This window comes from Leptopilina boulardi, unplaced genomic scaffold (assembly GCF_019393585.1).
Source record: "Leptopilina boulardi isolate dan_hultmark-lab unplaced genomic scaffold, ZJU_Lbou_2.1 LbouV2_248, whole genome shotgun sequence".
In the NCBI taxonomy this organism is placed as follows: Eukaryota; Metazoa; Arthropoda; class Insecta; order Hymenoptera; family Figitidae; genus Leptopilina; species Leptopilina boulardi.
Genome location: NW_026137805.1, coordinates 2,305,826 through 2,319,920, shown reverse-complemented (window position 1 = coordinate 2,319,920; position 14,095 = coordinate 2,305,826). Strand labels below are relative to the sequence as shown.

At 29.0% G+C, this 14,095-nt stretch overlaps 1 protein-coding gene across 3 annotated transcripts in view; it reads right to left on the bottom strand.

The window, feature by feature from the left end:
• Positions 1-14,095, bottom strand: part of LOC127280558 (uncharacterized) — a 122,628-nt gene that overhangs the window by 46,600 nt on the left and 61,933 nt on the right. The gene's annotated exons all lie outside the window — the stretch shown is intronic.

Genomic DNA, 14,095 nt, shown 5'->3' with positions numbered 1-14,095 from the left:
CAGTATAAGAAAATTGTGACGAGATTTTTTGTTGAGATAGTAGAAACCCTTTTCAATTGACAAGAACTCTAATGACTCATCCCTCTCTCTCTCTCTCTCCATTTAGTCGTTGATTATATTTTTTTTTTCTTTTTTTTTACAAGCGCTCTCCTCCTTTTTAGCCTATTTTTACAAATTAATGAGCTATTTACAACGTTATAAGATTGAAATAATTAAATTTTCACCTATATAGCCACAAACAGTTAAAGTGAAATTCAATAATAACATCGCATACATTATTAGTTTAACGTGTTCTCAATTTACATCATGTAATCAAAATTCATTAAAATATTTATATGAATAAAGGGTTATTCTACAATTTAAGAATTTGATTAAAAGACCCAGGTAAAGAGAAGAACATAACATCAAAATTAATGCTTAGAGATTGAGAGGGGAACATAAATTCTAAATTCAAGGACATAGATCTTCGAGCATAACCTGCAAAATTCAAGATTATAGGTCAAGGGCAAATATAACATTGAAATTTAAGGTCAAGAAGAAAACATAACCTCAAAATTAAAAAAAATGTAATAAGATAAAAAATGTAATTTCAGTTTGATTTTTTTTTGCATTATATCGCTTATCATATTTATAGAATCACCCATATACATATATGAAATATAAAGTTAAAATCTCGATAAATGGCAAATGAAATTATTTCATTATAACTAATGAAACCTCATATTTCAAAATGCAAATGTAATTTTGTAAATTAATTATCAATCATTTGTTTGCATAAAAAAAAGATGTATATATATTGTCATTTCTCTCTGATAATAATTGTTGACAAAGTATTGCGCGCGTGAGAGTAAATGTCTCTATACAGTTGAAACAGATGCGGATAATTTGATTTCTACTCACAGAAACAGTATGTCACCATATATCTATATTGACAGAGGCTTGCCACTCTAGTAGGACAAAGAGCAATTTGTCGTACTTGTAGGTCGTCTCGATATGCGACCCCCCTCTCTCTCTAATCCATAGACATTATCATAGTAACAGACAATTCTCTTTAATAATACCATAAATCATAATATACTTAGAGGCAAAAAATTTTAGGTTATGTTTAATGTTTAATCAAACTAAAATTATCACTAAACATAACCTACAAATTTTTGCCTCTAAGGTACCTTTTTTCGTGACACAACATAATTTTTTACCAGAAATAGAAATAAATATATTCTCATTAATTTGTAATCAATATGAATTAATGAAAAAATATTCTTCTAATACTGATGATGCTGATAATGATAATGATGCTGATGTTGTGGATTAATGTTGGATTTTGGATATCCAATAATAATTTAAACACGATTGCATCGTAATGAGTTGTGACAATGTGTAGGTGTGACAAATATTCCTGCCTCTCTCTCTCTATTTATATTAAAGCTTTGAAACATTGATCGCATTCAATTTTCAGTTTAATATAATTTACAAATTTAACAGAATATTTCCCCCAAAAAAATTATAATTTTCATATTAATAAATTTTTATCATAAAGAACATTAATTTACATAACCATATATTTTTAATCAATTTATTTTCAATTTTATAGAATACATTTACGGAATATAACAAGTTTTCTCCAATAATTAAATTTCTAATTAATGAATAATATTAAGTGGGATTTTTGCTTTTTAACCAAATTTTTAGTTAACAAAATAAAGCAGAAAATATTTCATCAAATAAAATTTATATATAACCACTATATAAGGATTAAAGTGGTGCATTGAATTAATTTTCGAAACAATGATTGATGTTGAAATATGTATTTAGAAAGGGGATTAAAGTAAGTGCACGAACAACTGAATTGTTTGTTTTGGGTTTTTTGAAGATGAATTGCGTTATTCTTTTACAAATGAAATCAAGCCCTGTCATCCAATGATGCTGAACGAATTGATCAGGCTTAGATTTCATCAGAATCGATCTCAATATTTTCTCCCTAGATGCATTTCTCATATATCTTTTTATAAATCAAAAGACCATCGTTCAAGAAAAATATATTACATAAATTTTAATAATAATAACTCAAAGGTATCAGAATTAATTCCAAAATGCGCATCAAAACTCAACAATTTGATTTACATTTTGTTATCAGTTTAATACCTTTAAACTATGAATATTTGTATACATTTATTTATCTACAGGAAATTTTATATGAAAAATAATCTTCGCTTTGATTTAAAGTGAAGGTAACAAAGATGTAGAAATTCGCAAATTTGAATTTCTGACTATATTCTCAAAGGAAAATAAACTTTTGTCAGATTTCAAAGAAAAGCCCCACACAATATATCAAGCACACTATAAAGTATTGTATACATATGTATATATATATATATATAGTCATTACAATACTTATCATTAATGGGTTTCCCTTCCATATATATATATACATACATACACCCTTTGGGACGTATTTGGCGGAGGTTCAAGAGATATGAAATCCTTGTAACTAAAGTCACAAGACGCATGCTAGTACCATTTTCGAAGGAATGAATAGCATCTTTCAACTCGCGTTGGGTAATGATGCCCTCGACAATTCAAGAAAATTATATATATAGAAAGTTTTATCGTCTCGTCGACAACAAACGATTTTCATCTCGGCCTGAATATCAAAATCAAATTTTCGAGCATGATTGGATTTCAATTTAATACTCCATTTCTCAATATTATTCTTTCAACAGGTATATATAGTGAAGACGTTTTTCTTTTATATATCTGCAAATTAGGAAAATTATTTAAATAGAAGAAACTAGATAAGATAAAAGCAATTTTAGAAAAGCATGTATTGGGCAATTTTTTCTTCAGTTTCTTTATTAGGATTCTTTAGGTTTCATATAGCAATTTCTTTTCATTTATACTCCTATCGTCATGGAATTTCAAATAGGCGAGAAAATCAAGATTTTTTTTTTATTTTCTCTCTCTCTCTCTATCTTGCTTTTATCTTTCCTCGTGACCAAATGCCTCGCCAGCTTGCATTACGGAATAGCTACTCACGTAGTCACCCTTGGAAACGTAATTTCTGAACTGTATCCAGGGGGGATTTGTGGCCTTCAGGGTATCTAACAGGCACAGAATTGCTTGTTCTTTTGCAACACATGATAGGATAAACATTGCATATAAAGGTAAATCCTTTCAAATTCCGTTTTCATCTTAAATCTCGAAGAGTATTTTCATTCTGGACGTTATATAAACCAAAAACACTCAATTATTTCCCAGAAATTAAAGGAATTAAATAATAAATTTTTTATATTTATTTTACGGTTTAATTTAAACATTTTATAAAATAGTAAATAATATATACAAAATTATTTAGAATACCCAGTTTCTAGTTAGGAAAAAGTAAAATCATTTTTGAAATTTCCCGCCATTATCTTATTCTTTTCATATGGTTGGTACACATGCTTCGTGCCGCTAATGAATCCATAACCTCAATATTATACTTTTATTAAGTGTATATTTAACTAAAAATTTATCGATTACAAAATTAAAAATATTCTTTTTAAAAGTAAATTTAAATATTCAATTTAAAAATAGAAACCTTTTTTTATAATTAAATTAGATTTAAAATTGATTCTTCAATGTATTTTTCTTCCCTTTAAAGATGATGAGTTCATAAAGACAATGTAATGCTTCATTAATTTATTTTCAATAAATACAAAAAAAAATTATAAAATTTTCAATATATTGTAAAATTATATAATTAAAAATTTCTCATCTAACTATATAAATGTACGAAAGAAAAAAAAATATATAGCAAGAAATTCTATATTTATATCGACCAAGCAGTGTATGTAATAAAAATGTCAAGACCACAAGTTCTTGGCTATTTCCGGATTTTTATTCAGAGTAAATAAAATTCTCGGTCATTTCCTGAATTTTCCCCAGTTTTTTTTTGGTGCGTCTGTAACACCCCAAAAAAATGTTTCATCCTCACACTACGCTATGAATAAATACGGAAGTTATACTTAAGCCAATAAATGACATAATTATAAGGGCAAAAAATATAGTAATATTTACGCACTCGACATCAAAAAATATTTCCTGTATTTCTTTCATGATTTGTTCACAAAAAAAAATTGATTTCTAAAATATATACGTATAAAGAAAAAAAAACTTGAATCTATAGAGTTTCTAAAAAATAAAGAATTTTTCGATTATAATTCTGGAAATATTTAAATAACGTCACGTAAAAAATTCGGTGATAATCATTTTTCTTGATTTCGAATCCCATTTTCAGCATCAAAGAAAAAAAAGGGACTTTAGGGTGTAAATATAATGAGAATATTCCCCGCATCAATAATGTCAATATAATTTTTTTCCACGTATATATGATATTCTCTTGTCAAACTATACACCTATTATATTTCATAAAATATTTACTGTTAAATATGATACCAATTTTTTATAATATACTTGAACTTTTTTTCTGTCTGACGGTATTAGAAGAAAAATCAATATAAACTTTATATCCCAAAGAAAACAAACATTAATCTTATTTACTTTTTTCAGTAATTTATCTTCTAAAAGAAAATTAATAATTACTTTAATTAATATTCTTACGAAAAAATAAATTAATATTATGATTACCATAGATTATTTTATTATTATTTTTATTATCAATATTGTTGTTGTTCTCGATTTATTGTTGCTATATTATTATTTGTATAATTTTTTCAGCGATGTAAAAATGAAAAAATTTATTACTCGACTTTGTTTTCCGCAGTGAACATGGTATTTCGACCATAACTTTTAGGTTATGAATCATAAAACTGTCACTCCCAAGTGTACCAACTTAATAGCAAAAAAAAAAATTAAAAAATGACAACAGCGCCATTCGATAGCGAATATGACATTTTTTTTCAAAACACATAAAAAAATAATATTTATCACTATTTTAACGAGTTAATTTTTTAATATTTTTTTAAAAATAAAATACATTTTTTTTCTCACCTAATATGAACAAGTTTTCGTGAAGATGTTTTCGATCCACTTTGTGAAATATAAATTTATTTTTTACAACACTTTCTCACGGGTGGATCCAAAATTTAAAAGTACTGATGGACAACAAGTCGCAGTAATATTGTCATTTTGTACGCGACTCATGTCGAGGGCTAATAATTTTTGACGTATCAGAAAATAATTAATGTCAGGAGGTCGAATATTTCGAACCGATAAACGTGCAAGGGATAATGTCACAATAGAATGATTGCAGGATCTGTTCACACGAATCATTTTCGTTAACGATCCTGATGACACTTCTCTTCATATTAAAAAAAAAGAAAAAAAAATTGATAATTATTTTTTACATAAAAATGGTTAACTTAAATTAAATTGTATTACATTTTAATTTACACTTTTGTACACTCTTTTTTCTCACTTTTGAATATTCGTTTTAGTTTCGTAAATTTTACTTTTAGTTCAGTAATTACTCCCATTCAGTTTAGTAATATTAGTTTTCAGTTTAGTAAATATTTCAATTCAGTTTGGTAAATATTCTTTACAGTTCGGTAAATATTCATATATAGTTTAATAAATAATCCTGTTCAGTTTTGGTAAAAATTCCTTTCGATTCGGTAATCATTCTCGTTTAGTTTGGTAATATTTTGAATTAGGTAAATAGTCCCGATTATGATGATAAATATTCCCTTCAGTTTGGTAAATTCTCCTCTTCTAAATATTGCACAAATTTTGTTAATATTATGTTCAGCTTGGTAAATCCCCTTTAAGTTTGGTAATTATTCCTTTTTCGTTTAGTTAACATTCCTTTTTTCCCACTTTAAATTATGCCCTTTAATTTTACCACCCTTTTTCTTAGAAAATTTAATGATATTTATTACTGTTGATAATTAATTTTCCAAGTAAATAGGAAAAATAATAAAGTTCAACTTTAAACGCATTTTAACATTTTGGCGGGAAATTTAAACGCTTCATTTGAATGTTACACTTTCACTGTCGTCGACCGTGTCCGTTGGGAGACTGTGTGTGCGAGCGAGTTGGAGAGACATGTTCATGGAAAATTGGGAATTCGCACTACTCCTCATCGAATGGACAAATGAAAGTGGGAGGAGGAGGGGGTTGAAAAGTTTTGCGCCTGACTGTACGAGAAGAAGAAAGAGGAGGAGGATGTCCGTAGGACAAAAACGACGCCAGTCGCCAAGAGTTTTGGAACACGCAGACACGAAGGAGGCGAAGGCCAAACCGCTGCACCACCCCTGCTGGAATCAATACGTCAATCGTCCCTCCGTTGAGAGAAAAAACGATATCGGACGGGATGAGATAGAGAGGAAGAGAGATAGAAGAGAAGTTGGGGAAGGAGAGATAAAGGAAGAGATCTTAGAGGTGCGGGAAAGGGTCACCTTTTTTGTTTCATATTAAAACTTTCGATTTTGTTTTCCTCCTAAGTTTCATCATTACGTAATCCACTTGTTTCCCTCTTCTCATGACGAGAATCACTAATTTTTCTTTGTCTTAAACAATTTTTGAAACATGAAATTGTCATTTAACGAAATGTCTCTGATCGTGAGTAAAATGTAGTCGAAATTGAATCTCTTTGAAAAAAATTTTCATTGAAATATTCAGAAAATTTTTCTACTAAAATTGATAATTAATACTTTTTATTAAAAATGATAATTCTTTAATTTTAATTATTTTTCGTAGTTACTGTAGACAATTTTAAAGTTTAGACACATTGAAAAAAAAATTCCATTTTTCTTCAACAGACTATTTTATTACAAATTCTTGCACAAAATACACCTAAAAGTGTAGAAAAAAATTGACAGCCCAATCCGAGTAGAGGAACACCAATTTTCTGACCATTAAAGCGATTTTCGTCAAAAAAAAATTTTCAAAAAAATTCAATTTTTCTTAGGCAGACTATTTTATTGCAATTGCATATATCAATATCATTAATATAATATTCCGAAATAAATTCTATTTAATAATTTACAAAGCTGTTATCGTACGTGACGTATTCGTTAAATAAAATTAATATCAAACGTATACATTGACGGGAAGTGGAGAAAATAGTAAAAGTGTGAGATAGAGAGAAAGAGAGAATTAGGTAAAATTTTCAAGTTGAGTCCGCTCAAAAGCCGAGTTTGGAGAAAGTTTAATGACTTTTTCCTGGGAATCACGTGTGACGAAGTGGCATACATTTGTCGGCTTTTACCCCACACGGATTTCCTCTTTTCAAATACCGTGTCAACCTGTCAAGTACCACATACACACACCCTACGCCTTCAGTTCTCGCACACGTGGGGTATTGAAAACTTCTCACATTGATGTCGTTATTCATCCATAGCGCCAGAAAAGGCTATTTCAAATATTATGAAAGCTATTTTGTCACGATCCTCATCCTCGTTGCCTGAGTGGTAAAACTTTGTTATTTTCACACCAAAAACAAAGAAGAGAAATAGAAAGGAAAAAAAAAATACTTTTTGCTACCAATAAAGAGATTATTAAAAGATTGTGAAAAGCTAATTTTAAAAAAGCAATTTTGTTTATATCTATAATAGAGAAATAAGAATTAGTGGATTATGGCCGCAAACATAACCTTAATATAAAAGGTCATAATTAAGAGACGAATCTAGCTTCGAAATTTAGGCCTTAAATGCAAGGCCGAAAAAAATTTTTTAATCGAATGTTAAGGTCATAGACCTAGAGGCGAACATAACTTAGGAAACTAAGGTTTAAGTTTTCGAACTAATAGCTTAGTTCGAAATAATCCCTTTAATAGGGAAAATTATTATTCAAATCAAACAGGTATCTCCTCTATTCTATAACAATTATAAAAAATAATTTACAAGTATTATAACCCTTCAGTTGGAAAAAAAACATTTTTAACACCTTTTCAATAAAAAAAAATAAATTCCTAACTGTGTTATGTAAGGTGGAGACAGTGTAATGTCGATAAAGATTAAAAGGGAATTAAGATTTTCAAGTGTATTAAGATTGCAAGTGGTATTAAGATAGTGTGTATGGATTAAGATTGCACATGAGTTAGGTCATGGATATATATATATATATAGATAGATAGTTTATCGAAAGCGCAGTTAAAGTCTCGTTTACTAAATCATTTGCTCTAATTATTAAACAGAACTAATATCTCGGTTCAGTAACTTGTCGTTAAGCTCTTTTTAAGACATAGAGCTGAGGCATTATATGTGGGTTTATATAGATATATAGTATATCTATCATTTTCGAGTTGACGGATTTCTTGATTCCCACGGATTAATTTATAATAAAAAGAGCTCATTTCAAAATGAACTTAATCCCATTCATTAAATTACGTATTCAAATAGATTTATTATTCCTATATTCTTTGATAATATCCCTCCATCAGCTTAATGCAATAATTCAAAAAACCTAACTGTAATTTTTTAAAAAATGTTCTAAATACAAAAAAGGAGTTTTATTTACATTTATCCAAACAAAAAAAAATTCTATTATATGAAAGTAATACATATAAAGACACAAAAGTTAAATTGAAATAACTGAAACAAAATATTTCTGTTAAAATTTGAAATCACTTCGCGCGTAAATTGTTTACAATTAACAATAAATAAAGTCTTTCTTTGTACTATCCCGCGGGACTTATTTCCGTTGGAAAACATTCTCTCAGATAATGTGAACAATAATACTTAGAACGTATGTTAAAAGAGATATTGCTCATAACTGTAATATATATTGCGCGTCTCATTGCAGTACTTCCGTTTCGTTGCTCATTCAACTCATTAATTGTTGTTTCTATAGTAGCACGGATTTTATTACGAGTCGTCGACACATATTCTACTATATACTCTTACTATTCTGTGTAATTAAATAATTCACAAAAAAACATCATTTTTTCCCCTTAAAAGTTATTTTTCTCATAAAGTAACATTTCTTTTTTTCTAAATATTTTGTTCATATTTACCTTTTTTAAATTAATTTATTATTTAATTAATTATTAATTATTTAAATTATTTTTAATACATTTTTTCAAAAATAATAATAATAATAATAAAAAGTAGGGTATAGTAAACAAGAAACACGGGAAGTGTATTTTCCTTTGTAATTATTAGTAGATAGTTCGAAAGCTATATTATAGTGATTTACGGGGAGTGTTTTAAGAGTGTTGTAAAAAAAATGACAAGAAAGCTTTGAAAATTTATGGTTTCTTTATGTATGAACGTTTAAAGAGCTGGGGCTGACAAGTGCGTCCTTGCACTACTGTGAAAGGGGATATGTCCTTCGTCTCACCATAAATGAACGTGACTACTGGGGATTGAACATTCTAAGCGTGAGAGAGAAAAAGAGAAAGAAGACGCGCGCGTATAAACACTTTAATAAATCGATATTTTTCTCAAAGGCACGTTTTTTTACAAATTCCTTAACAATATTTTTAATAAAAAAAAAATTTAATAATTTTTTTTTTACCCACACTTTATATAACATGACAAAAATATATTCAATATGAGAGTTGAATTTTACAAAATTTATGTATAAATTTTGTTTTTTTCTTTTATTATTAATTCACTGTAATGACAAAGGTATATAATGAAACTTGGATTAGTTACATTATATAGGGTCAATGAAAATTTTATAGGTTATGCGTTAAATTTTCAAACAAAAATCGATTTTTTTCAGCTCTATAGCGGAAAACTGATTATATAATGAAATTTTCATAAAGAGGGGGCGCGACTTATTAAGTTTTTGAATTTAATAAAACTTTTCGATAGTTTATAAAGTTTTGTGATGAGAAAGGTAATGAGGGGAGGGGGGGGGGGGGTGAGGGTGAATGAAAGAAGTATAGCACGACTGGGCAATTTAGCTTTAATGATCTCTCGTTATCCAAACTATTTAGTTCTCGGTTTCTTCCAACGGTAACTAAGCAGCAATTTAAGTTCACGTCAAGTACAGGTCTAAACTTAACGACCAACAATCTATGTTTGCACGAGTGGAAAATAATAGAGGTCCTGCGCGAGAAACTTTGCAAATGAGAGAGAAAGAGAGAGAGAGAAGTGATGATTTTATATCGTCACCTCTGAGAAAAATATTCTCGTATTACATAAGCTTAAAATACATTCAATTTTTTCTATTTTCGTCTCTTTAACTAACTCAATAGATGCGCGTACTCCGTTTTTCGTTTCTAAACTCAGAAAATGGCGCTGCAGGAATTGGCTTCAAATATTGGCGCTTTTTAAAAAAAAATTTAATTTAAATTGTACATACAGTATTGTGGTAATATATTATTGTTAAATTAAAAAAATATAATCTCAAAGAGGCTAAATTTATTTTTTATTCATAACAATCCCTTGGATAATATAAAATAAATTAATTGGATATTTTAAAATCATTTTTTAAAGTACACTTTATATTCAATGAAAGTTAGTTTAAATAAAGTTTTGATTGGATAATGCAAGACAATCGAAAACCTCTTTTGAAACAATAGAGAGAGAGAGAGAGTGAGAGAGGCGCGCAAGCTTTTGAGCAATCTGGATAAGCAAACACGAGATTGCGTCGAGACTTTGTGGAAGCGATGCTCATAATATACAATATGACAGATTGATAGCGCATACTGAGTATGTGACATTGTGTATAATTTAGTGTCAACTGGTAAAGTGCTGGTTGTATGTACACGTCATTGTTTATTCGATGTTCAAATACCTGTCAATATTTCGTAAAGTGCATGTATCATACTCTAATGAAACATTTCAAGATTAAGTTCACAGAAAATTATAAGGTATTAAAATAACCGTTGCAGCTTATTTTAATGCCTTTTAATTTTCTATGTTCCTACATAATCTTTTGTTTTCTATAAAATTCTCATTTGTTAATTTATTACAAAACCAATTTCACACAATTTAAATTAACTAAAATATTTATTTTTTTATCGTTTTACAAATTAGGATACAAATAGCTGGAATAATTCTTTTTTTTAAATAATTGGGATAAGGGCGAGCAAATGAATTCTTATTTTAACATTTAGTAAAAGCGCGGGCTATCAGCCGGGGGCGATGTTTTAATCACAGAGAGGCTTTCGTTTAGTATTCCCGGCACGTTTCCTTTGGCCGGGAAATCGACAAAGTGGAAAATCGAGAACGATCGGGTAATCGGCCATCAGTAATTGCGAATCTTTCTTTCGTGAACAAAAAAAAAAGAGAGAGAGAGAAGAAAAAAATAGATCAAAACCATATAGCAAAATGATACTGAAAAATTATTATCAGAAAAATTTTCCTTGTCCCATTTTTTTTTGTTTGCCTTGACGTAAAGAAAGATGAATGAAAACCAAAAAAGAAAATGCCCGACGGACATTAACAATGCGAGTTCACGTTCCCATATCTTGGAGGATTTTCTTGTTTCAAACCCACTATTCTCTGATAGGAGAAAGCTATATATATATGTACTTTTCTAGTACTAGATTTTTTTTTATAGCCTAGAGATATTTTTATTCGCAACAAGAATCATGGTTCTAATAGAGAATAATTTATTTGTTTTTATGATATTTTTTTAAGTTATAATTGATGTACTCTAAAGGTGCATTCACATAACATATGGCTAAAGGTGCATTTACAATGCAAACTACTAAAGGGGCATTCCCAATACAATACTGCTAAAGGTGCGTTCATATCACATATTGTTCATACTAAAAATTCTAAAGGTGCGTTCACATTGCAAACTGCTAAAAGTACACGAATAAAAAAATGAATAGTTCATTGCGGTGAAAACAAAGTAATAATCCTATAAAATATTTTACCTCATAACTGGAAACTTAATAATATATTTAAATAATTAAAAAAAGATATTCGTGAAAATAAATAAGTCAATAATAAATAAAGAAATAATAATAACGAAAAATAATTGTTTGTTGAATTAAATTTTCTAATAATAATGTTAATAATAATAATAATAATAATAAAAATTTGTCCCTGAGAGGAAATAAGAAAAGGGTTTTGGAGTTTAGCGCAAGTAAACTCTGGTTAAGCTGAGACCCTTAGGCACGCGTGCCCACCAGGTTAAGTGGTTTCTATCTCATTACTGTGTGGGCTACCAGGTTCTAAGAGTGAGTGGCGTCTTACTATACTGACAAGGGTCTCTATTCAATTCCCACCAGTCACTATTCTATTCTACACTGCAAACTTAACATAATAATGCAAGACACAAGAGGTACGGGTGGATAAAGTCGATATTTTTATCGTGTTTCTTTCCATCAATATAGCACCTTTTCTCAAGATCCTCTACTTCACTGATATCAACTCACACTTTTTTTATCCTTTTTTTTCTTTCTCTTTTTTTTTTGATCAATCACTGTTAACTTTTTTGTTGCTTTCTTTTTTTTCCCCTCAATCGATGGAAAAAGTATTTTGTCTCGATTTTTGAAATATGATATTTTCAAGAAATTTTATTTTTTATTTAAAAATTCACGACTTTTTTTATTATGAAAAAGAAAAATAGAGAAATAAATTCTTGTTTTGTTTCTGTCGCGCAACATGCAGTGGCGAAGAGGGAATTGTTGAAAAATTCATTAGGAAGGAAAAAAGAATTTATTGAATGGAGTTTAATAGGCAAATTTGTTACTTTGAGAGTCAGAAAGAGGAGGTATTTTCTCTCTTGCAAGTCTATTAACCTTTTTTTCCTCTATCACCCCTCGTTGCCAACGACGACGATGACGACGACAGTTGGAAAACCAATATAACCAATAATGAGTCTAACTTTTCACCCGGAGTAAATTATTTTTTATTTTTGCAAAACTCGTTTAACGTTCTCTAGGCATATTTGATAGGTTTGGAGGTGACTTTAGTTAATTATCGATGAACTTTTTGATCATCAAAAAACTTTTTCGCAACAAAGTGAACTTTACTAAAAATAGAATTATGAGCAAAAATTCATTATATCAACGAATAATGTGCTTTTAATAAATGACGAATATAATTCTATTTGTTGTTATAAATTTTAATTTTAATTAGCTTTAATATTTTATTTTAAAACACTTTTTGTCTAGATTTATTTATTTTAGAAAAATTGTTTACCATTTCTTTTTTTGAGGAGCTATAAAAAATTCATGATGTTTGAACGGATTATCTGACATTGAATGAGGTTTTCGATGTTTGTAAAACTCAAATAAGGGTCTAAAGTGCTTATATAGGATTGAGGTCACAAAGCTGAAAATTGAAGGGGTGGTTGGGGGCAAAAAGGATACGTTCATTTTTCTACGCCACTGCACTTCGTCAATCTAAAATAAAATTGGTTCTGCGGTGACCGCATATAAGCGATTGACCAATTTTTTTTTCCTCTTTCTCTCTCTTTTTTCGTTTCCTTTCTCGCGAAGAGAAAAATTCCTCTTCCTAAGTCAATTCGATTTGAAAAGGGAGAGCCTTTTATGATCTTTTATGTATGACAGTGTCTAGACACCTCGACACACAACTATATGTACAAGTATATATTTATATTGAATGAATGATATATGTATATATATTTCTTTCTCTAGAAAAAAATCACCATTCGTATCCGAGTGGAACCTTTTGCAGCATATCGTGTACTTTATATAGAAAATTGAATAACGAAGAGGAATGTGAAAAGTGTAAAAACGATACGTAAAAGAAATAAAAAGATGCGCGCGGGACATTCTATACATATATCCATTTGAGAAGAAATGGACGCACGCGGGACAAAAGTGAATGTGTGGAATGCAAATTTATACACGAACAGCAGTTTTCTACTCGTGGATGATAAAAATACAAGAACGGATATCCGATAAAAAGTTTTGTCGCGGAAAACTTGAAAACGAAAAACATACGTGTGCAAATACAACGCAAACTTGTACGTTCTAACAAATTCCATTTCCCGAGTGTGACAAAAATATTTGTAAGTTTGACAAATTCTATCTCTATACGACTATTTACAAAAGCAAAAAAAATATAACAATTAATTCTTTATTCTATTAAAAAAACATATCAATATGCCGCAAAACAATTTCATGAATATAGTTTATCACAAATAAATATCTAATTTTAAACGGTTGCATTAAAAGGTCAAGGTTCTCACCCACACATATAATATTCTCTCTGAAAAT